This window comes from Podarcis pityusensis, assembly GCF_964106645.2.
Source record: "Podarcis pityusensis genome assembly, chromosome: 2".
NCBI lineage: Eukaryota > Metazoa > Chordata > Lepidosauria > Squamata > Lacertidae > Podarcis > Podarcis pityusensis.
Window position 1 is genome coordinate 40,353,326 of NC_138029.1, and position 23,821 is coordinate 40,377,146.

Below are 23,821 nucleotides of genomic sequence, written 5' to 3' on the forward strand. Positions count from 1 at the left end.
AGGCCAAACTGTCAGCCAGAGCAGCTTTGCTTATGGGATCTTTTCAGCAAGGTTTCCATCCCAGTCAAGAGACATCTTCACACCTTGAGTTGTGTTATTGGTGGTTGAAATGCTGGATTGGCTTTTCTGGTGTGCCTTCACCACATCTCAGTAAACTGCAGTAACGTCACGGGTAAGAGGCTGGCCCCACAGTGCTATTCCAAGCCAGCTCTTCCTGGCCCCAAAGTATATTTAAACTGTAAACAGGGGTGCCAACTTCAATAAAATATTTGGGGGGTGGGCGGGTAAGCTCCACCCCACATAATCAATCACAAGACATGGCACATGCACACCATTTGAATGGTAATGCCCATCAACTTTGGGGTAGCCCAGCCCCCTTATTTGTTGTTTTTTGGGGGGGGACTTCTGTCCCTAGGAGTTGGCGCCTATGACTGTAAAAGACTATCCATTGGTTCCGGTTTTCATTTAAAAAAATCATTAGACTCAGAACCACTATTTGTAATCAATGGAGAAAAGTTAAGAAAAGTTCAGGTGGATGACTTGACGGTTAATTCCATTTAGCCTGCAATGAAAGGGTAGATCCTATTCTTTCAAAGCAGTCTGAAGGACACTGGGGCACTCATGATGGCTTCATAATTAATTACTTCATTTTAGTAACATTTGACTATTACTTCACCTTAATAATATTTCAGCTCCTGTGTTTCTTGCTGATTAACCAATAATGCACAGTGTGTTTCAGTGTGGTGGCAAATCTATGCTCCCTTGCAGTGAAGCTTGTAAGTCATGCTTCTTTACAGCAAGTGACATTGCTTTTGGAGACAACATTTCTATCCCAATATTTATGTTCAGGAGGGCAGCAGTAGTTACTTTGAATCACACAACCCCTTTATCACTGGCTCCTCTGGGATGCTTGCAACCCATACTAGATCTTCATGGGACATCTAAATATTGTTTAACATTGAACTATCATTGGTGAAATAATTATCCTTCAGTGGCTTTCAGTGGCTGCTCCTGTTGCTTGGGAGCCGGAGCCAGAGTGCTTATATAACTGCAATCTGACGCCAGTGCTGATCTATGTCTTTTATTCTTATTAATTAACCTAGAATGCTCTTCCCATAAATTATGGAGATCAGGTTTCACTCATATGCTTTGATGGAGTGAGTAAAGTCCATACAGTCACCTTGACTGTGTGAAAGAAAAAAAGAGACTGATTAAAGTTTGCTACGAAGCACGTGACTTGTATTTGAAAAAAGGAGCCCAAACAAAAGATGGAAGTTATATACACTGTTTACTCAGAAATGAGAAGCCCTACTGAGTCCTGTGGGGTTTACTTTGAGGTAAGTGTGCATTGGGCTGCAGCCCAAACATCCCATGGTTGAAGATCACAACCATAGTGGGCTCCCCATTGGACTTTAGGGCAACTGTCTAATGAATCGATTCCTCTTTGGTTCTTCCTTTGGTTAACTAAGAAATACAGAGCCATGTCTACTGCCTGGATGGGACCAAAACCAATTATTATGTTCTGTGGCTACAGGGTGGTGAAAGGTGCTTTAACTGCTTGCCTATGAGAAGCATTGTCCAGAATCTGACAATATGTAGTAAGTGGACTGCAGTTGTCTCGAAACATTCTGTAGGCCTGGCTTTGCTGGTGTTGGATTGCAGGCAAAAGAAAATGCTAACCTTTGGATAGTTTTAGGGTTCTACGAATTATTGTAGTGAGCTTTGCATGTATCCATCTAGAGGAATCATCCACAGAGCTGCAACAAGAATGAAAGAACAGGCCTCTTGTATCATGTGGAATTTGGAAGCCTCTTGGAAGACATCTCATCCTAGGTGCACCTGCAAGCCAAAGATAATGTATTGCCTATTTGAAAAGCACAAGGAGACTCGTTTAGATTAGGAGTAACAGGCAGACACTGGATGCTGGAGTATATCAGTACATGTAGGTGAGAGCTCCACAACTTTCACTTTTCTTGTGATTTTCTCAAATGAACTTGATTTGGAGCTAATGTTCAAAGTTGCTCTTCAGCCTGTCACTAACCTTCCATTTCCTCATGCTCTCCACATGTCCCACATGCCGCTGTAGTGGCAGCTAATGGCAATTGCAGTATTTTTTCAGATTAACCACAGATGAAGAAATCTTGGTTCACCTGCATTTTTCAATCCAAACTACATGGCTGTCAAAATGAATGGCTTCAGTAGCTTGGGGTAGAACATTTCCCCTGATGTTATTGGTGCTTATTATTGCTTTTTTAAAAGTTTAGTGGCCATGATTCATATCCTCACTGGAAGGCATTTTATCGCTGTTTCTTTCTGACATATCAGATTATTTCATTTTTTATTATCATGCACATATTTTTATTGATCAAACAAAAGACTGTGCAACAATGGAACAAAAATAAGCAACCCCTACATATTTTGTGGTGGGGCTGCTTCAGACAGATTCAGAGCTTTCTCAAGCTGAAGTGGAATCTCTCCAAAGCACCCCAAATTGAAATGGGATCCTTTAAAATGCTTTGGATGTTTTGCTTTTTTAAATATGTTGCAGATAATATGACTGCAAAAACTGGAAAAAGCTTGCTATATAGGGAAAACACTAGGGTGGTGATTATGGGATGGATAGCTCTTTTGTGACAGTCAGGTCTAGCTTTTAATCACAAGGAATGATTTTACCAGAGCTCTACAACCACAGTGTTGGGGGGAAGGGGCACTGAAGTAATGTATTACCTTGTCTTTGTCTGTCCTGTGCACTTTGCTAGTTCTGTTAGTGATGTTTTCTTGGGAAATGTTGGGCATTCAAGTCCTTCTACCTTTGTTCCCCCTCTGCTCCACTGCCTCCCTTTGTACAAGGTCCTGAAGCAGACTGAAACTCACTCACATCCACCAGACTTATTGGAACCCATAGAAAAGTATAGTTCCTCAAGCTTTTGGGAGATGGCAGCTTTGATGCATCATCATCATAATTGAAATGGCTTGAATTAATAGATTGACTTTTTTTCTAGGAGAACATACAGGCCAAAACATGGTGCAGTGTATATAGATAGATGATAGATAGATATAGATAGATAAAAACAAAACTCCCCCCGCCCCCATATGTTGTTGTTATTTATAATCTGTGAAATGACTGTGGAAACAGTTGTCCTGGAAAATCAAAGTAATAGGTGAGCTACAAGAGGAAAAGGCAATATGATGATGGCCCATTAGGAATACATTGGTAAGTGTTTTCTCATCTGCAGCACTGTGTGTCAGGCCTCATAAGCACCAATGCAGATAGTACAGGTCCAGCAATGACCGAGGTTAATGAACTAAATCATTAGCAAATTACAAATTTCAGTTGGTGAATTAGGAAGAAAAGACTTCCTAAGTGAGAATTTATTATAGTTCACATTTAGGTCTTTGTTTTAACTACTTCAGGGATGATTAACTTATGGTATGGGCTTTCTCTCTCTCCCCCACCCCTCTGCTTTTCCCATTCATGGACGCACATAAAATTAATCATTAATGGAATTGTATTTATGTGATGGCCATGGCAGAAATGCCAGTAGAAGGTGCTAAGGAGGAAAACACCACCATAATGGATTCTTAATTAGGGTTTTGCAAACTGGAGCTAGATGAAAACAAAGGGCGCTGCAGATCAAGCCCAACCAAATACTACAAATTTGAAAATATCACAATATTCCCATTGCCCAGCAGGATTACTCTGTTCCTGAATTTCCTGGTATTGACTATTGACAGAGCTAAAGTTCAAGGACAGGTTACAGGCTGGATATGGGAGCCCCTCCAGTCACTGTTTTTAGAAAGCTACAGGGAACATGATTTGGCTAGTCCTAGGGAGAGTCAGGATATGTGGCTTGCCCATGTCATTAAGAAGCCCTGCCCTACACCTTTCTCCATCCCCCTACAATTAAAGCACAAAATCCAGCTCTTGACAGAAGCTGGACACCATTAGAAATCTAGCAGGCAGAAAACTCCATTCCAAGGAAATGTCAGACACAATACATGCTGTGTGTAAGTTCTGGTCAAAGGAGGGAAAAAGCAGAAAACTACTGGAGACATGCAGCAGCCATCTTGAATTGTGTTCTTAAGTAGGGCATATTCTCCCTTTTGGCCACAAATCTCGCTGCTCCATTCGTGATCATGTGGGATGCAATGGGAAGTAGATATTCAGTTTAACATTACAGTGGTACCTCGGTTTAAGAACAGTCCTGTTTACGAATGATTCAGTTTACGAACTCCGCAAAACCGGAAGTAGTGTTCTGGTTTGCGAACTTTACCTCAGTCTACAAACGGAAACCAAACGGTGGAAGGGCACTGGCGGCGGGAGGCCTCATTAGGGAAAGCGCGCCTTGGTTTAAGAACGGGTTTGGTTTAAGAACGGACTTCAGGAAGAGATTAAGTTCGTAAACCGAGGTACCACTGTACTACAGTGGCTTGGGACGAAGCCCCAGGGACTTATTAAGGAAGGACTGGCTATGAGACAGGGGACATGACCTGGTCTCTGTAACAACTTCCAAGTCAGACCTGGTTCTTTTGTCTAAGCAATTAATGGGCTCAGTTTACTGCTGCCCCTGTTTTACCTTGCCCACCTTACATTGCCTTATATTTCAGATCCTGCAAATGACACCAACAGTATGTTACTCAGTGGCCCAGCAAACACATCCCTGCAATTATCAGTAGAGGAGCCCGGTGCAGAAAAGTGCGACATTGGAAAGGTTGGTGGGTAGAATTGGCTGCTCCCGTACCTTTACAAGTGGTTTGATAGGCAGAAACATGCTGCTAAAATGTAGAGTGGAATAATATCACTCACTCTCAGTTGCCATAGGAAAATAATCTTTTGGAGTCCGTGCAAATGCTAACAGCCCTCATGCTCAAATATCTTCTGTTAAGACCTCAATGAAACTAAGTGTATTACCATCTAGTCCAGGGAGGGTTTGCACAAAATTTTATTGCAATCATTTTTTTTTAAAAAAAATATGAAAAACAGTATATAAATACTCAAATTTTAACTCATGAGCTATTGCTGCAATCTGCTCTGATTGTATATTTTATCTTTATGAACGCTGTTTTTATTGTGTTATGTTATGTGAGCTGGTCTTTGACCGTAATAAATTATCTATCTATCTACTCAAGTTGGATAAATAAAATGAAAACATGTGACCCTGTGGACCATATACTACCTACTTTGCCATAAAAATAAATTGAAAAGGTTCCTGACTACCGTTTGTAGAAACTAAGTGTGTAGAAACTTTGTAGAAACTAAGACTCTGCTCTCTGGGGCTACAACCTTTTTCTTAAGATTTGCAAGCTTTCCATATAGAAAAGAGCCCTGTAACTAACCAAGCATCCGGCCAGTTAATAAACTGAGAATGTGATCTCAAGTCACCAGTCACACGATTGTTATCAAATAGGTTCAAAGTGCCCAAGTTACAACAGTCAAAGCCAAAGCTGGGAAGATGTGATATGCAAAGGTTATCAGATGGCAAACAAAGCTGTGATTTGCAGAGAGGTGAGTTTTCTACATGTGCAGTTGCAATACTGAATTTACTGTTCGTTTCACAAGCTGAAAATAGGGACTTTTTTTTTTTTTTACAAAAAAAGTCTGCTCTTTGTGAATATTTACATCTCATTTCTGGAATATTTAATGCATGATTGTGCACAGACTGATAGCAACCAGCTCTCTGATGTGTTTAGGAGCAGGATACTGGCTTTCGACTTTTGTTGGATAGACTCTGGTTTTGTTTGTTGCTTCCACCCCTCAGTCTGTTCTCAGTGTAAAAGGAGATGGCATGCTGACTCTGAATAGTGTAGCATGGACTTCCTGTTGCTCTGGATTCAAGCGTATGTTTGACTTGGCAAAAGCTCCTCCTTTACAGATCTAGGAGTAGTTATGCTTGTTTTTCTCTGATGATAAAATGCAAAACAAAAACAAAAACCAACCAAAACAGCCCTTGGGATTTGGTCCCAGGTCTGAGGAACCTGACTCTGAAAGGGAACAGGTGCAGATTATATGAGAGAAGGATGCTAGTCAGTCAACCCCAACTCCCCGCCTGGAGGCTGTTATCATAACATTTTGAGAACTGTCTTCGTGAGCATTCCAGTCAGGGAAGCGTTTATTACTAGCCCTGTTTGGTGGGATGCACGAGGGGAAAGAGCACAACTGACTATGTTCAACCCTCCCCAGGAAAGAAATATGGGCTTGGTGGAAACGGCCTATGTTCATTATGGGAAAATCTAATAGGCATGGAGGTGAGAAATGGAAGATGGAATCCCACATCAAGCTTGAGAAGCAGGAGGTAGGGCTGCATTGTTGAACCAGTTAATAAGTTAGATTCAGCATAAGCAGAACTAACCTTTAAAAATCTGTTCCTTGGTGCTATGATTTACTTTACTGTTTTCATAGACTCATTTTGTTCCCACAGCCAGTCTGCAAAGTAATTGTGTTCTTTTATATGTGCACCTATTTTCCTTTCTCAGGAATTTTTGCATCTCTGCATTGCAAAAAACAAAACAACAACCCCAAACCAACTCTTTATTTTTTAAAAAATAATATTTATTAAGAGTTTAAAAGTTACAAAAAAGAGAAAAAAAGTTAAACAAAGCAAAGAAGCAAAAAGAAACAACAAACAAAAAACAACACAATACAATGCAAGACAAATAAAACAAAACAAAGACCATTTTAAACAATTTCAATGTCATATCTTTCATTCGCTTATTTCCATGACTTCCTCACACCTCCCTTTTTGTATTCCACATCAATTAATTATTTCAGCAATTCCTTTCCATCTTCCTCTGTTTTCTATCCTATAATTATCTTAACACATTCTAACCTTATTTTATTCCCTTTAATGCTCAATTAATCTATTTATACTTAATTCCTTATAACATTTCTGCTAAAGCCATATAACTTCATTCCCACTTTGTTCTAACATTCATTAATTTTGCAATATTTCTATAAATAGTCTTTAAACTTCCAGTCTTCTTCCACCAGCTCTTCTCCCTGGTCTCGGATTCTGCCGATTCTCTCAGCCAGCAAAAAGCAGATGATCCACAACCAAATTTAGAGGTCTGGCAGGGCAAGTCCACCTCCTTCTTTAGCATCCGTTAATATCTTAAATTTTACTCGAGGCTTCCTGCCCTGCCATACAGATCTAAAGACATCCCTCTGCCACCTCCTGAAACAATCCCTCCCATCCAAAACTTGCAATGTTTGAAACAAAAGCAACATCCCGACCTCACCGCAACCCTCGTCCCCACCACAGCAACTCGGCCCAACAATAGCAACTTCCAATTTAGCCCTATTTCCAAATCCCCCTTGTCTTCAAGCCAACGTCCTTCACAGTTGCCCTTGAATAAATTCACATTTCTGGCGGTGATACTAACCCCCCAATACCTCTCTTTCTCAACCAATGTTAGTCCTATCTCCTCCTGAAACTCTATCAAGGTTTCCTTTTCCTCGGGTAGGGCTCTGATCCTCAATTTCATCTGTTTCTCTTTAAGTTCAGGTGTCAGCTCGTATTCATCAAATCATCATTGTATGGATGGGACTCTCTCTCTCTCCAGTTGAATTACTTTAACTTCAGCAGCGAGGGTTTTCTCCTTAACTTCATCCACAGTTTGCCGTATCAGGATAGATTCCTGTATCAATTTCAGAGTGGTTTCTGTATTGATATTCACATTTTGTCCCAGGTTATTTAAACTTTCTTCCATTAAATCATTTTTAATATTTGCAGCATCCACTTTCATATTTATCACATCCATTTTCTTGTGAAGCTGTTCCAGCGAATCATTTATTTTCACTAGTACAATCACTAAGGCCTCTTCTGGCGACATTCCGTCTTTCGCATCTGCCATAACACTCAATAGATTCAAGGTCAACTCACAGTCTCACGGTTTTTATCTTACAACTGGAAATTTCCCAGCCCAGATCTTATGTAGCCGCCAGTTTCAAGAACTTCCACTAGAGGGAAACAGTTTCTATTTGTATTGATAAGTAATATCCTCTTAAAGCGCAGTTCAAACGACCCCAAACTAATTTCAATTTTCAGTTACTTTCACTGCTGGAAACAGTAAAAACAATGTATCTTCTCTTATGCTAGCTGTCAACACGATCCAAGCACTGTCAATAAACGTCTCACCAAAACGTCGGACCTTCTGGCAGCCCGTTCCCAGGGTCCGAGCTGCGGTGTTTTACCTCTCTTGGTCTCTTCCGCAGGCAAACTCAGTTGACAACTTCCCTCCCCCCTCTTCTCCTGCCTCCAAAGGGGGGGGGGTTATATTCTTTACTTATGGAAATTTAGTCTTTTACAAAAGGCTTTCCAAGACTTCAGCTTGCAGCCTCCATTGCTTCAGTCTATTTACAAAAGGGAAAGGCGGACTTCCTGTATTGAACCTTCCCCGTTTCAATGCCAAATTAGACTTTTAAAAAAAAAAATCCAATTTTCCCAATTAAGCTCTACTCACGGGTAGTTACTTTAGAGTCAAATTGTCCACAGGAAAAAGTCAGCGCTCTCCGACAACAGCTATGCGGCTTCGCTCTGTGGAAGAAGCAGATGATTCGAAGCACCGCACCGCTCACCCCACGCCGCTCCGGATCCCCGAAACCGGGTTTCCCCGCGAGTGGGGGAGGCGCAAAGGGTGCCCGCCAAATCCCATGCTCACAGGCTTCTCCCGCCTGTGATTTTTAACGGGTCTCCGTCTTCGCCGTGGTGGCCAGACCCAGATTTCCATGGAGCTGATTCCTCCCGATCAGAGGAATCCAGCCATCGCTGGAGGCGCCTCCCCGGAAGTCCCCCCAAACCAACTCTGTATATAACCTGCAATATCAAGTGTACCTGAACTGGAAAGCAGAGCTGTGGGAAGGGGAATGTAAAGGTGATTCCTGAGTGGTGGGGTGCAACAGGTGGTTAGGAAAGTACCAAGGAGGGAGTGGGAATCCAGAAGAGCCATTGCTGCAGTGTGCTTTATTAATTAATTCCTTACTGAAAGTATTTTAAAGCCACCTTTTATGGCCAAGCCCTGAACTTAGCTAAACATAGCATGTAAAATAACAATCGTAAATTTCCAACATGTAACAAAATAGTAATAAAATAACACTAAATACCATCCCACCCAGGTTAATACGATCAATCAATCATTTTATTTGTATGTCACCTTTCCAGAGTTAACACCATGTTCTAGGTGGCTTACAACATACAAAAAATACATAATTATAAACATAGCAAAAGTAGTCAAACAAATAAAACATTAACAAGTACACAACCAAATTGAAAATTTCCCACATAAATCATAAGAAGATACAAAAACTTAATATGAATAACATCGACACCTGCACCCTTTAAACAACAGACCCCTCTAAACAAAGTCCCATCACAAGAGTCTGTTCAGCAGCCTCAGCTTTTGTAGCTGGAGTCAGTCAGGGCTCTGCCCTCCCAGGCCAGGTGGGAAAAGGCCTGCAAGGCAGGCAGCAGGTGTTCACAACCAATATTGTTTTTAACACTTGATTGAGAGCCACCCAGAGTGGCTGGGGAAACTCAGCCAGATGGGCAGGGTATAAATAATAAATTATTATATTATAAATTATTATTATTATATATGACCAAAACAAATAAAGCAGCTTAGCACCACATCATACAACAGCAGTTTAACAAACTTTCAAGAAAAGTGACTTGAAGCAAATTGAACACTTATCTAAAGGCTTGTAATGATGGGGCCATCCAACCTTCAACTAGAATAGAGTTCCACAAGCACAGGGGCTACTGCTGAGAAGTCATCTCCAGTGTGCCTGCCAGTCTAATTGATTCCACTGGTAGGTATAGGGCAAATCGTCCCTGCTAGGGTTGTCCTATTTTGAAGAGCAAAAAAGAGGAAGCTATGGCAACTCTCATTTTAAATACCCCCTACTATGTGTAGACTATAAAATCTATGATATGTTGCTGAGGAGGGCAGGAGAAGAGAAAAGGAAAGCAAATCTTCAACCACCAGTTATGTCTATGTGTCACCCAGAAAGTATAGCCAGAGACATTTTGGCAAATTTAAAAAATCCATGGAGAGAATTTTTACCCCTGAAAAAGAGGTCATGTCCTTTAAAAAAAGAGGACACATGGCAACCCTGTTTTCTGACATCTCTCGGATATGGTTTCTGAGCCAACAGTCCAAGTGGAAGCAATAGTGCTTAGTAGTTACGTATCTTTGCTGGATGTGTGAGCATCTTTCTCTCCCTCCCTCCTTAAGCACATAGAGACTTGTTTGCAGACCCTGTGAGAGGCACATGTCCAAGTCTGAGCTTTTGAAGATGGGTAGCCGTGTTGGTCTGCCATAGTCGAAGTAAAAAAATTCCTTCCTGTAGCACCTTAAAGACCAACTAAGTTAGTTCTTGGTATAAGCTTTTGTGTGCATGCACACTTCTTCAGATACACTGGTTAGAGAGTTTCTTGTTTTTCTGTTTCTTCAGTAGCAGTGTATCTGAAGAAGTGTGCATGCACACAAAAGCTTATACCAAGAACTAACTTAGTTGGTCTTTAAGGTGCTACAGGAAGGAATTTTTTTACTGAGCTTTTGAAGTAAGCTATAGCTTGCAGAAAAGAGATGCCTCAGTGTCTGAGTTAAACCCCACCTAACTTCAACTACCTTTTCTTAAGATAAAGACTTTATCTCCCATCCGACATAACAAGGAATAAAGTTTCAATCAAATGGGGAAAAAGAAGAATGACTAATACTACAAAAAGCTAGTTTACACACACACGTTTTGACCTTCTGAGTTAAGTTTCCCTTCCTCCCAAGGGCAGCCCCCTCTCTGTTTTGAAACCAATTTATGAGACAAAGTAAAAAAAAAGGGATTGGGGGCAGCTTTGCTTGAAGTTCATGTTGAGAGATTGGATCAGATAGTGAATTGTTAATTCTGTAGTTTAGCATGAACTCAGGCATGCTGCTTGCCAAAAATGCTAAAGTGTACATCTCAAAGACAGGATGTTGCATCTTGTCAGTATAAACAGTCCCCTCCTTGAGAGTTCACAGTCAGGGGAAGTCAGCTGCACCTCCAAAGCTAGCTGGCTCCATGTTAAACTTCTCCATTTTCGATTAATTCCTCCTGCTAAACAGAAAATATGCACAACGATGATCCCCAGAGCACATCAGGTCATCATCAGCTGATTCACATAGATCATTCTTTATCCAGTTTATCCTTACCTGGAAAATTCCTAGTTCATTTTATCCACCCTGAAACAGGCTCTTGGAATGATGAGCACAATCTTCTATGACTGTCAAAGCCGTATTTACAATTAAAACATACAGCACAAAAAACCACACACAGGATGCTTAAGATTCTCTCACCTTTCCCCCCTTTCAGACCCGAAGCTTTAAAGGCTAATGAGTTAAGAATTGCCCAGGGTGATAATGGGGCTGCTAAATTTCTTTTAATGATTGCTACAGGCTCTAAAAGAGCTAGAAACAAAACCAGAGCAGGCTTCTTGGGAGAGGGTGTGTGTGTGTGTGTGTGTGTTCAGGCACAAAGCACTGGGAAAGAGGAGCCTGGGAGAAAGGGGCTGCAGTTTTCACACTGTTAGGTGTTTAGAGGAAGACAAGCCACAGACACAGATGACTAATTCTGGCTAATTGCAACCTGCATAGGTCAAGGCCTGAAGGCCTCAGTGCCGCTAGGTCAGGGCAACATCCATCACTAGCCTCTTCTGTGAATAGTGGATCATCAGCAAGCCAGGACAATGGGAGGCACAATGGGAGCTTGAGAGGGCTTAACAAGGACAACAAAATTTAATCATTGCATCTCCTTCATACTCACTTCTCTCTTTCTGATTGGCAAATGGCCTGGTGAGAAGTTACTCTGCAGAACACAACAAGGAGTGAGGCCTCACAGCCCTTTTCTCCTCCATGGGCCAACCCCAGCCTTGTAGACTCTGCATCTTTTCAGCACATCATATGCCGAGTGCTTTTTCATATTTCCAGTCCTGACTTGTTGTGGGGTAAAAAGGTAAAGGGGCCTCTGACCATTAGGTCCAGTCGTGACCGACTCTGGGGTTGCACGCTCATCTCGCTCTATAGGCCAAGGGAGCCGGCGTTTATCCGCAGACAGCTTCCGGGTCATGTGGCCAGCATGACTAAGCCACTTCTGGCGAACCAGAGCAGCGCCGGAAACGCCGTTTACCTTCCCGCCAGAGTGGTACCTATTTATCTACTTGCACTTTGACGTGCTTTCGAACTGCAAGGTTGGCAGGAGCAGGGACCGAGCAACGGGAGCTCACCCTGTCGTGGGGATTTGAACCGCCGACCTTCTGATCGGCAAGTCCTAGGCTCTGTGGTTTAACCCACAGCGTAGGGGGAAGGAATCCCACTTGGTACCAGCGAAATAACCTGAAAACATTCTTCCACATGTCAACTTCCACACTCTCTGTTCAATCACAGCAGTGCTGCTGCTAACCAAGGCAGGGGTGGATAGGGGAAAGCGCTGGGTTTTTGGTGGTGGCACATGCATCTGCGCCCACTGCCAACCTCATGCTCCTCTGCCCTCACTGCTACCCTCCTCCACTCCAGCAGCAGCAGCAGCAACACCACAAAGGACAGCTGAACATATAAAGGGCCCCATTACCTTCAGTAGCTTAGAGCCTCATCAAACCTAAATCCGGCACATCAGGGTTGAGAAGGCTGCTCTCACTCTGAAAGCAGTGGATCTCCAGACATGGGTCTTCCATATATAACCTACTACAAGACCCTTTAAACTGGAGATTCCAGGGACTGGACCTGAGACCTGCAAACCTGGGGCCTTGTCCTCTACATGCCCTCTTCTGCTGAGCTATAGTCCCTTCCAGAACAATGTACTACTCTGAAGAATCACTATTATACTTTTTCAAAGTTTCACTGCTAACTATGGAACTTTCTTTAGTCAAAGGAGAGTACTCAGATAAGCAACGAGCCATTCTTTCCTGGCTCCATCTCACCCAGCAGCTCTGTTGCTTTGATGCTTTATGAACAATGTGCCTCGGTAATGAGATATGCCTCAAACAGTAGAGTCTGTTTGTTCTCCAGTGCTTGGCTATTAGGAAGTGCAGGTTGTTCTGCTGACACGCTGTTCACAGACATGATCAAAATAGCTGCTGGAGTCCCATGAAAACAGTTGCTAAGGTTGGCAGACTGATACTTGGCAAAGGAAGAGGACACTTCTGGATTAAAGTATCTTTTCTGCACCTGAAATTTAGTCTCCTTGTGTGTGTGACTGGAATAGAGTTGTCAGTTTATTTGTTTATTTCTCACTTTACTTTATCAATAACCTAAGAAAAACAAATTCTAACAGATTGCATGAAAATTTATATCCAATTATATCTTTAATAATTACTAAGATGATTTGCCACAGTGTCTTTACCCCTGTACAACTCCACCATATGTGAAAAAGTTGACATCTGCAGGCTGACATCTCCAGCAATCCCCACAGCAGTAAGCATACATTTTTTCTGAAGCTGGTGGGTGTAAAAAAATATTACAGAAATCTTCTTTCAATTGCATATTATAGTTAGGAGCAAACTTGCATATATAACTCTTAGCATTCCTCTTGTTTGGAACAGTTCCAGATCCCTTTCTCATAATTACTAATATTTTGCAGCACTTGCTTCTGTAGTCATTAGAATTGTGCACATTTGAGGCAAAAAAAGAGAGAACAAAATAAAAAACCACTCTTTTCCAAGATTTGGTACGCACTAAGTTTTCAAAATTAGCTAACTCTCAAGTGACGTCATTTATTAGTTGAAATATACTCAGAGTTGAGAGTGGATTTCATGCTCTTTATTCAGCTCATAGTGGTGAGGAGGAATGGAAGTTCCCTCACAATATCTGCTTATATACATTATTTACACAATGGGCTGCACGTGATTGGCTAATTCCAGGATTCTCCTGTAGGCCAATCAGGTTGTGGATTCACTTCCACCTGGAGCTGGATTGGGTGGCTCCTGCCGACCAATCATACTGCTGCATTATTCTAGGACCAATCAGACTGCTGCATTCTGAATCCTATTGTTCTAGGACCAATCAGACTGCTGCATTTTGGATCCTATTCAACTCAGTACATAACATTAGTTAACCTAAGAGCCCTTGCTGGATCAGAAGAAAGACCTCCATCTAGTCCAGCATTTTGTCCCAGACCAGATGCCTATGGGAAGACCACAAGCAAGACCTGAGCACAAGAGTCTTCTTCCATGGTTTCTCCCCAGCAACTAGCATTCAGATGCATACTGTTGAATTATAGCAGTAAACAAGGAAATCCTCAGGAGTACAGAAGGATCATATTTTTGTGTCTGCACAAAAAGAGAGAGAGGGCTACCTACCTTTTCATGTAACTGGCTTTCTTCTCTTCCCCACGTTCTCCACAGGTGGAGAGAGTGCCAAGGCAAAGTGAAGAAAAGAATGATTGCCATGAGTCTGGTAGACATGTGAGCTGGCTATTAGGCATGCAAATGGAAGATGTTGGTTAAGATTCCACAGGGAATGCACACGCCTGCACATTTTATGCATGGACTTCATTTCCCCCAGAAGTTATTTTTCAGAAGATGGCTTCCAGAAGGCTCTCTTTTCTCTTGAAGATCCTCCTAAGAGCTTTTCAAAGGAGAAACCATGAAAAAAATATATGCATATGTTACTGGCAGCATTCTCCCTCTAAAAAACTGTTGCACCCAGTCTCCAAACTACTTTCTTCTTTTTTGATTTGGGAGATTTTATATATATATAAAATCTTTTTTTTTTTTTAAAAAAAGAATTTTGGAGGGAAGAATAAACTTACAGGACATGAACATAAGCACAAATTTTAGACCACAGTTGTGGCATTTAATTTTATGAAATGTGGATGTGATTGTTAGGACAATTGTTGATGCAAATCAGGAAAGCAGATAGCTGTGAAAAATATGAACACAATTTGGATTATAGGGCTGAAATATTCAAACTGATATGAAAAATATAAAAAAGGAAGAGTTTTGCTATGAGCTGCATATAAGTTATATGCTCTGCGCAAAACTGATTTTTCCCATTACTAATTTCTTAACCTGTTCCGCACTAGTGTAGATGGACTAAGGTTCAGATTCTACAGATGAACATTTTGAGATTTCTTGGCCATAAAACACTATAATCAACATGATTTTTTTGTATGTAGTCTAACTTCAGTCAATAGAAGTACACGAGAGTGTGTAATTTGAACCTTTAAAAGATATATACCGGTAGATACCTAGACAAAAATCTCTCTCTCTATATATATATATTTTAAAATTCTTTTTGCATTTTCAATTTTACATTTTCAATTTCACATAGAATAAATGAAAAAAAGAAGATACACAAACAGATAGAAAAATAAAATCTCCTTTGACTTCTCCCCCCCCCCCTTTGTGGATCCTCATATAATGATTTCCCCTCTGCATCTCTTCTGTAACTCTGTTCTTATAAGTCCTTTATCAATCCATAGTTCACATTTTTACTACAAGTTTTCTGTTAGTCCTACCAATGAATGTTAGTTTTTCAAATAGATTATATACTTGTCCCATTCTTTAATAAAATCAGCCCCTTCCTGGCTCCTACTTCTTCCTGTAAGTTTTGCCACCTCGGCATACTTCATCAATTTTATCTGCCACTCTTCCAAACATAATAATAATAATAATAATAATAATAATAATAAATTTTATTTATATCCCGCCCTCCCCAGCCGAAGCCGGGCTCAGGGCGGCTAACAACACTAAAATAGTGCAACATTATAAAAACATCAAAGAATTAATTAAAATCAAAATTGATGGCAACCATAAACTAAAGTATTGTAAAGATTGCCAAAGGAGGGAGTCAGGCTGCGCCCTGACCAAAGGCCTGGTGGAACAGCTCTGTCTTGCAGGCCCTGCGGAAAGATGTCAAGTCCTGGAGGGCCCTTGTCTCTTGTGACAGAGCGTTCCACCAGGATGGAGCCGCAGCCGAAAAAGCCCTGGCTCTAGTTGAGGCCAGCCTAACCTCTCTGAGGCCTGGGACCTTCAAGATGTTTTTATTTGAAGACCGTAAGTTCCTCTGTGGGGCATACCAGGAGAGGCGGTCCCGTAGATACGAGGGTCCTAGGCCGTATAGGGCTTTGAAGGTTAAAACCAGCACCTTAAACCTGATCCTGTACTCCACCGGGAGCCAGTGCAGCTGGTATAGCACTGGATGAATGTGATCCCGCAGCGAAGACTGTTGTTGGTGTATGTGTTTCACTGAGAACTAGGGAACAGCTTGGGGGGGGGTATAAAAAAAAAGAAAAGAAACTTGAACCTACCTGACTGCCTCATGTGAATTAAAAAAAGTCTCATTCAAGTCCTTTAAAACTTTCTCTTTCTGGAAAGTATGAAATCCTGAAGTTATTTTTTCTCATTCTCACAGTACTGGATGACTCTTTGAGGACTTGGCAGAATATATATTCCAGGTGACATGCCTTGATTTCATCCCTTCTGTCTTGTCTCTCTGTGTGTGACAAGCTTGGGAGATGGGTTCTTTTCCTGTCTAAGAAAACAAGACAGCATTATTATTTTTAATTTGAAAGCACCAATGATAACTAGATGAACTAACATCAGAAATATTGGTAATTTTGTTCTGAATTTCCACACTTCCCTTTGCGTCACAAAGGGCCTGTTAGTTTGCAACTAAACCACCAGTTTTGCTGGAAGAAAAGTACAGGAGGTTTTTAGTTACCATGATCTGGAAAGTAAATTTTCTGTATGTGTATGTTTGGTGGATCTCTTCCTTTTTTTATTTTCCAACCCAACGCTTAAAAAATGAATCTTACCCTGCTCTCCTCGATGCCACTTAAATGAGAACCATGCACAGGCAGCCCACTGAAATTCTTCCAGCAGTTCACCCAGATGTTTCATTTTGAGTTTGAAGAGCTCTTTAGCTTTGGGAGCTGCTAGTGGGGAAACTGCCTGTGGAGTGTTGGTGTCCTGCATTAAACTCTCTGGCCTCTCCTTTAAACTCAGGAAGCTCAAACTGCAGTTTGGTGGTGTGTTGGGGAGTTGCTGCTGAAGTGATGCTGAAAATTATTTGTTTCCTGCATGCTCCTCTGCTTTGCCTTCACATGCCATGTTGCTTAGGTTTTATCTTGCACTGAGGCATTCCTTTTGGTCCAGGGCCCTGATAATGACACTATCCTTCAAAGTGGTGCTTGGCGGGGGGGGGGGGGAGCCTGTTTCCATGGAAACAGTAAGCCTTCCCCAATTGTATAGGAACCTCAGATGGCATGCATTAGCACACTGCCAGCAGCTAGGACTGACCTATAGTCAATCCACTCTGGTCCCAAAGCTATCATTCTCATTGTTGGCGGGGGGGGGGGGGGTGGAAGGCCAAAAAAAAAAAAAAGGGGGGGGGACAACCTACCTACCCAAATATCCATTTTGATACAGCGAATGAAGGTCACAGCTGAGGAGTACTTTTAAAACCACTATTTTGGAAGGCAATTTGGTCTACAGATGCTACCAAGCCTATTTTTAAACTTTGTGTACAACATGACACTTCACATTGATAGGGTAGCCACTTCCGCATTGCCAAAAGAGGAGACCGTTTTACATAAAATTTGCATATGCTAATCTATATGTAGATACAAATTTAGAAATAATGACTATCATTTAAATAGAAATGGAATACATCTCACAAAGGGGGAAGGCTGTGGACTGGGTGACTTGTGAGCCTGCTCAGTCTGCTTTCCAGACATGCTGGCTGTTGATGGGCAAGTTCAGGGTCCCTACTGCTCTTCCTTCTTATGGTTCTTTCTCTTTAAACTGACCTCGGGCTCAACCCATGCCTTCAAATACAGGGCATCATACTCAGTCACTTTGAGAACAGGATGCTGGACTAGATAGTCTGATGCAGCAAAGCTCTCCTTATGGACTACCCATGTCTACCTTACATATCATATGACCCTCCATCAGTTTGTGGAGCATATATGAACCTATGATTACATTTCACAGAATGGCTTGTAAACCAGAAGTGTTCCCCACCATGTTTTGGGCCAGAAGTTCACATTTGGATAGAACAAGACTTCTACATATCTTTTATGCTGTTTCATTCGCTCTTTTGTGCTTCTTTTGGCTTATTGTTATGGCCGGAAATCTATGTCCCCACTGTGGAAGGGTGTGTGGATCCAGAATTGGCTTCCACATTCACTTATGGATTCGCTGCTAAAACTGTGTTTATGGAAGACAATCTTACTCGGCTACAAGTGATCGAAGAAGAAGAAAACGTGTGAATGAGGAGATCATAGCCCCATCTCCAGACCTATTGCCTCTCATGGTTGCCATAAGCTGTGCCTTCATTAACCTGTCAGCTGTCCTCTGCTCTGTCCTCTTGCTAGTTGATAGAGCTTCCCCACCTCCTATTTGCATACCCACAACATTCCACCCATCAACAGCGGAGCATCAACTTCCAGTGTATGGCCATCCAGAATGTCCCTCGCTTGTTGAGGTTTGTTAGCAACCATCTGGGAGCAAATGCCCTCCTCAACACATCCAATGAGTATCAGTTGGGAGGGGGTTCAGGGTGGCAGGGCCAGTGGCAACTACTGCACCTTCAAAACTCTGAACTTGCCCTGCAGAATGATTCAGGGCAGGCTGAAAGCCTAAAGCCTCTGCACATGGAAAATAGAAAAGTTGCTGTATGTTGAGTCAGACAATTGTACATTTAGCCCAGCCTTGTCTGCACTGACTGCCAGCAGTTTTCTAGGAATGCAGACAGGGAGTATCTCTCAACCATACCTGGAAGACTGGACCTGGGACCTTTTGCGTGTGTTCTACCACCGAGCCACAGCCCTTCCACGAAAATTCAGCATTCAGGGAGTTCTGCTGGGGTGTGTTTATATGTGTAGATATGCAAACATCTGTACTTATGTGCATCCATTCCATCAACGGTGTCTCCGAAAATTCTTACACATCACTTGGGATGACAGGCAAACTAATATATGTGTACTGGATGAAGCAAGGATCACCAGTGTTGAAGCAATAATTCTTCAACATCCACTTCGTTGAACTGGTCATGTTGTGCGGATGCCTGATTATCGTCTTCCAAACTTAAAAATGGAAAGCGTAATGCTGGTGGTCAACAAAAGACTGTTTAAAGACTGTTCAAGGCAAATCTTTAAAAATGTAGTATAAACACCGACAACTGGGAAACACTGGCCTGCGAGCGCTCCAATTGGAGAACAGCTTTTACCAAAGGTGTCATGGACTTTGAAGACACTCAAACTCAGAACGCAAGGGAGAAATGTGCTAAGAGGAAGGCACGCTTGGCAAATCCACACCATGATCAGCTCCCACCCGGGAACCAATGTCCCTACTGTGGAAGAACGTGTGGGTCCAGAATTGGCCCCCACAGTCACTGACGGACTCATTGTTAAAACCGTGTTTATGGAAGACAATCTTACTCGGCTACGAGTGATCGCCAAAGAAGAAGGATATGCACATGTGTGCGTGCAAGCAAGCCACTGAAGCTCCTTTAAAGACTTTACTTGCTGCATTCTCGGCCTGCAATCTCAGCTGCACAAATAGAAAAATCCTGCAAAACTGGAGGGCAGCTATACAATTGATTGCCTAGTGGCTTAGCCATTTGGAATACACTGGCATTTAGCCCATTTGGGAAAATGGTGGCTATTCTCAGGGATGCTTTCACATTGGTTAGAGCAAATCTGGGGGGGTACCTGTAGCGTTTTATCATCTCATGGAGTCCTGGCTCCCTGACACATTATTTTACAGCCAGAAAACGCCAGTGGAAAAAAAATCTCTTCACATTTAACTACTTCAATCATGTTTAAGGCTAGTAGAAGACGGGGGGGGGGGGGCAGGCGGAGAGGAAGGGTGGGAGGAGATTTTCCTTTAGGACCCCGGCTTGCTCAGAAGTGCAGTGCATTTATCTTTGTTTGTGAAAAGTAGTAGTATTTTAAAAGGCATTAAGCATGAAGTGATTAATCAAATGGCAAGAATAGGCCTTTAGGGTGCTCTGGAGAGTCTGGAGAAACACAATTGAGAAATGATGCTTTCTGCTCTATTGAAATGCAAATGCAGCCCAGCACAGCCCTCTCAGAAAGTGTGGGGTTGGGGGCGCTTCATGTTATCAGTTCCTGAGAATACCTGCTGTATGCATCATGTCTATTTACTTTGCTTGCATAAGCCCTGGCAAGGTAGCGCAAGTGGATTTACACCTGAGCAAAGGTACCATAATTAGCAGAGAAATGCCCAATGAGAAACAAGGGACACTCCAGAACAACCAACATATTGGTTGTCTTTTTCTCATTCAGAGATCTTTTGCTTTTTATGTTTCTGTCTTTATTAGCCCAGTTTGTCACTTCTAAAGCAATGAAATCATATTTTTTTCCAGATACGAGCCTAGCAGCTGTTAAGAGCCCAGAGTCAAAATTATTTCATCTTGTTGATGATATTAAAAAGAATAAAAAAGGGGGGAGCGGGGAAGGACCTTTTTATCCTTTTGTTGCCATCTGCGCACAGTTCAATTACTTTGATTCTCAAAGGTCCTGAATGCCACTGTAAGATCTTGGATAAATTGCTGCAGAACTTGGTGTTGGTGTGTTGTTGTCAGAATAAGATAATATTCATGAGATTATTCCCCAAGGAGGAGGAAATAGGTTTGTTCTGTGAGTCCACACAAAATGGATAATCTAAGTAGACCTCCCAAGTCCTAGAGATGAGAGAAGTCACCTGAGTGAATTCCACAAAATAAAAATGAAGTCTGTCCCCTATGCACTCAACAAGCATGACCCCCTGTAAATGTGGTCATATGAGACATGGGTGAGCTATGAGCATATCTATATCTGCAGGTGGACAATTTTGTTTGATCAGGTGGTTTTTTTTATTAAAAAAATATTTTTCATTTCCTCATTTTACAAACTTATAACAATACAAATTTACACATCAAATTTAAGATAGTGAATATTAATATCGACCCCTCCCCCTCTTTCTGTGGTTGCTTATGTCATATCTTTTATCACTGCGTATCTGAAATCTATTTATTATTTATCCTTTATACTCAATTTAAATGATTTTACTGCTCATTTTTAATTCAGGTTGTTTACAACAGTTCTTCAAATAGCCCTTAAATCTTCCCCATTCAAAGTTAAAAAGTCTCTTCTTTATGTCTTCTTCTTCGGGTAAGTTACGCCATTTCTGCATACTCCATCAGTTTCTGCGGCTAATCTTCCTTGGTTGGGACTGCTTCTTCTTTCCACCTCTGGGCGTATATCATTCAAGTGGCTGTTGTTGCATACATAAATATATATATTTTCCTGTTCTTTTAGTACCTCTGTTCCTATTATTCCTAAAAGAAAAGCTTCTGGTCTCTTAATCAAAGTAATCTTTAACATTTTTTTTCAAACTAATAAAAAAATAAAAAAATTGTTCAGTAGCACCTTAGAGACCAATTAAGTTTGTTCTTGGTATAAGCTTTCGTGTGCATGCACACTTCTTCAACTCATTATATATCATTTCCCAGAATGCTTTAACAACCTTTCAAGACCACCACATATGGAAAAGGGTACCTGCATTTAAAGAAAAAAAAATTTTTTTAGGGAGAAGGATTGTGCATACATAGGCACACACTTATCACCTGAATCCCGGGGGGGGGGGTGGATTTGAGCTTGGACTCTTGCTTTAGCACAGAATGGTGAGCCAGACCTGGACTGTGAGTATGGAGTCACAAAACAAAAATGATTGCATGTTTATTAATGCAGGATACAAGAGTGTTTGCCTGCTTATGCCATGCCTCACTGCCCTATTTCTAATGCCCTGCCACTCACCTGACATCTGCTTGTCATTCTGCATATATATCTATGCGCGTGCACACACGCGCACACACAGACTGTGTATGTATATATATATATATATAACACACAAAGTGGGGCTCTTTGTCTAGACGTCACTTTGTGATCTTAGTCTTACTGTATTACCGGCATTGATTCATTCTGGGACAGATAACAGAAGAAGGCGACAGACTAACATGTTCCTGTAACCTACTTGATGCTGGCGTGTAAAATAATACCCCAGATAGTTACCCTAAAGGCCTTTATCATTTATTCATTCAGCGATTCCCTTCCTGTGTAGTTAATGTTGCAATTCCCTGCCCAGAGCTTGCAGACGGGGCGTGAGAAATCCTTATGGACAGATGGCCTTGCATTTCTGAAAACAAACTTGTGTTATCTTCCAAGTTGCTTTAATGAGCTGACTCTGTTTAGGGAGCACATCAGAGAAGGAATTCATCAGCCTGCTAGTCCTTCTGTATTTTGATTTGCATTCAGCAAAGTGGAACAAATCCTGAAATTGTTAGTGTTTGATTAGCCCTTACTTATGCAAAGCGGAAACTTTGAGAGCTCTGGAGGTTTGGGAACTGCCAATCGTTCCCGAGGGCTGCTTTTCACAAGACTCCAGTACAGTTACCTGAGTACAAAACACACACACATTGTATTGGCACACAGATTGTGGCCACTTCCCTCTTCAAAATGGGGCTGATCATGTCCTAGTTTCTTTCTGCTTGTATTTTACAGGGGAAAGCTGTGATTAGTGCCTGAGTCATAACTAGTTTTGTGTTTGTGTGTGTGTGTGTGTGTGTGTTGAGGCGGTATGCCACTGTACTGCCACCTCTGCTGTCCCCCTGCACTACAAATTCATGCAGCACTTTTATGATTGGCAAAGCGCCTTCCAGGAAGGTGCCTGGTGATCGTAAAAAGGCCGTGCAGAGGTGCTTTGGTGAGACCCTTTTACGATCGCCAGGCAAGTTCCTGGAAGGTGCCTTGCCGATCTTAGAAGGATCGCGCTAAAGCGCCTCCGGGAGGCCGGGCCTGTTGCCATGGAAGTGGCAGAGGCTGTGGCAGGAGGCAAAGGTGTGAGGGGGGAAGGAGCGAGTGGGTAGGTGGGAATGCGGCAGCAGTGGTTGGATGGTGGCAGGGGGTACAAGCAGGCAAGCAGTGGTGGGATGGTGCACACTGGTCATAACTGGCTTGATATGCATACCAGTTGTATATCTGTATTAAGTACAAAAGGACTGTATCTCACAGTTCTGGGGTTGCAAAAGGTCTGCTGCTCACCCGCATTTAGCTATTATTTTTAGGAAAGGGGTTTTTTGTCACTGGCAAAAGTTGATAGACCCTCAGGTTTATTGTGAAAGCTGCTGTAGCATAGGGACTATTGTTGCACCCTACTCAGAGTAGACCTATTGAAATTTATGGACATGACCAACCTGCAATCATTAATTTCAGTGGGTCTACTCTAAGTAGGACTTAGTTGGATTCAACCCCAAGAGACTAAACTATAAATGTGGAAATCTCGGGTTTGAAGTTCACTTCTACCATGCACTCATTAGCTGACCTTGGGCAATCCATTGTCTCTCAGCCTCAGTCTTCACACCTGCAATTTGGGGGACAATATGACTTTCCTTACAGTAGCATTGCCATATTTTTAAGGAAATTTGCAAAAAACTAGACTTCAGACATGGGATGACATACGTCTGGATTTTCCCAGACATTTAATCTATTTCCACCCGGACACTGCTTCCGACTGCCATTTTCCGGCTATGTCCAGGAAATTCTAGATGTATGGCAGCTGCACCTTACAAGGTCATTTTAAGGATTATGACCAGTGAAGCAATATGGTTACTATGCAAAAGCCAAGTATTATTACGTTTGTTTTTTTAAAAAAATCCACTTTGCTGAAGTTCTCTCTGTATTCCTCTGTTTTTTGCTCCCTTCTGTAGACTCAAAACCAGCTGCCACACAACCTCCATCAGCCCCATTCCAAAATATCTGGAGGGGGTCATGTTGTCAGAGGATGCTGTA

At 42.0% G+C, this 23,821-nt stretch overlaps 1 long non-coding RNA gene across 2 annotated transcripts; it reads left to right on the forward strand.

Moving 5' to 3' along the window:
- Nucleotides 1-5,449: 5,449 nt before the first annotated feature.
- LOC308470730 lies at nucleotides 5,450-16,673 on the forward strand. Of its 2 annotated transcripts, none has more exons than XR_013982607.1 (3): nucleotides 5,450-5,506; nucleotides 6,182-6,293; nucleotides 16,381-16,673. It is a non-coding gene; the product is annotated as an uncharacterized lncRNA (long non-coding RNA). The 2 variants fall into 2 exon arrangements; XR_013982608.1 differs by lacking the exon at nucleotides 16,381-16,673 and adding an exon at nucleotides 14,370-14,700.
- Nucleotides 16,674-23,821: the final 7,148 nt, after the last annotated feature.